Here is a 2,198-nt window from a genome sequence, read left to right as displayed (position 1 = left end):
AGGCCTTACAAATAGCTGAGAAAAAAGAGAAGCAAAAGGCTAGGGAGAAAAGGAAACATATACCCATCTGAATGCAGAGTTCCTAAGAATAGCATGGAGAGATAAGAAAACCTTCCTCAGTGATCAGTGCAAAGAAATAGAGGAAAACAATAGAATGAGAAAGACTATAGATCTCTTCAAGAAAATTAGAGATACCAAGGGAACATTACATGCAAAGATGGGTACAATAAAGGACAGAAATTGTATGGACCTAATAGAAGCAAAAGATATTAAGAAAATGTGGCAAGAATACACAGAAGAACTATACAAAAAAGATCTTCATGAACCAGATGACCAGGATCAAGTGGGCCTTAGGAAGCATCACTACGGACCAAGCTAGTGGAGGTAATGGAATTCCAGTTGAGCTATTTCAAATCCTAAAAGATGATGCTGTGAAAGTGCTGCACTCAATATGCCAGCAAATCTGGAAAACACGCCAGTGGCCACAGGACTGGAAAAAGTAATTTTTCTTTCCAATCCCAAAGAAAGACAATGCCAAAGAATGTTCAAACTACCACACAATTGTATTCATCTCACACATTAGCAAAGTAATGCTCAATATTCTCCTAGCCAGGCTTCAATAGTACTTGAACTGAGACCTTTCAGGTGTTCAAGCTGGATTTAGAAAAGAGAGGAACCAGAGATCAAATTGCCAACATTTGTTGGATCATCAAAAAAGCAAGAGAGTTCCAGAAAAATATCTAATTCTGCATCATCGACTACACTAAAGCCTTTGACTATGTAGATCACAATAAACTGTGGAATATTCTTCAAGAGATCGGTAGACCACCTGGCTACCTCCTGAGAAATCTATATGCAGGTCAAGAAAGAACAGAATCAGACATGAAACAATGGCTGGTTCAAAATTGAGGAAGGAGTACGTCAAGGCTGTGTATTGTCACCCTGTTTAGTTAACTTCTATGCAGGGTACATCATGTGAAACTGTGGGCTGGATGAAGCATAAGCTGGAATCAAGATCTCTGGGAGAAATATCAATAACCTCATGTATGCAGATAACACCACCCTTAAGGCAGAAATAGAAGAGGAACTGAAGAGCCTGTTGTTGAAATTGCAAGAAGAGAATGAAAAAGCTGGCTTAAAACTCAGTATTAAAAAAAAAAGAAGATCATGGCATCTGGTCCCATCACTTCATGGTAAATAGATAGAGAAACAATGGAAACATTGAGTTTATTTTCTTTGGCTCCAAAATCACTGAAGATGTTGACTGCAGCCATGAAATTAAAAGATGCTTGCTCCTTGGAAGAAAATCTGTGACCAAACTAGACACCATATTAAAAAGTAGAGACATTACTTTGCTGACAAAGGTCCGTTTGGTCAAAGCTATCATTTTTCCAGTAGTCATGTATGGATGTGAGAGTGGGACCCTAAAGAAAGCCAAGCACCAAAGAATTGATGCTTTTGAACTGTGGTGTTGGTGAAGACCCTTGAGAGTCCCATGGACTGCAAAGAGACCAAACCAATCATTTCTGAAGGAAATCAGTCCTAAATATTCATTGGAAGGACTGATGCTGAAGCTGAAATTCTTTGGCCATCTTAGCCGAAGAACTGACTCATTGGAAAAGACCCTGGTGTGGGGAAATATTGAAGGAGGGAGGAGAAGGGAATGACAGAGGATGAGATGGTTGAATGGCATTACTGACTTGATGGACATGAGTGTGAGCAAACTCAGGGAGTTGGTGATGGACAGGGAGGCCTGGCGTGCTGCAGTCCATGGGGTCGCAAAGAGTCGGACATGACTGAGAGACTGAACTGATCTGAACTGTACAGACCCATTCAAGATGCTGTACATTTCTCAGTTTATTTATCTACTATATGAAAAGATTGAAGTGAATTTGTTAATTATATTCTCTGTGGGTTCTAAACCTCTCTACTTGGTAAAAAGGATTAGAAACCTGAGCCACTAGAATAATGCTGAACCATACATTGTGGGTGTACAAGTAGAGGTGTCTCCTGAGAGAGTGTACTGATCAATATGTACAAGTAGTTAAAATCCCTTTTAAAGCAGTATTTACAAACATAGGACTTCTCTGGTGGCTCAGATGGTAAAGCATCTGCCTACAATGTTGGAGACCTGGGTTCAATCCCTGGGTCAGGAAGATCCCCTGGAGAAAGAAATGGCAACCCATTCCAGTATTCTT

This window comes from Bison bison, unplaced genomic scaffold (assembly GCF_000754665.1).
Source record: "Bison bison bison isolate TAMUID 2011002044 unplaced genomic scaffold, Bison_UMD1.0 scf7180017853785, whole genome shotgun sequence".
NCBI lineage: Eukaryota > Metazoa > Chordata > Mammalia > Artiodactyla > Bovidae > Bison > Bison bison.
This window is presented reverse-complemented; position numbering follows the sequence as displayed.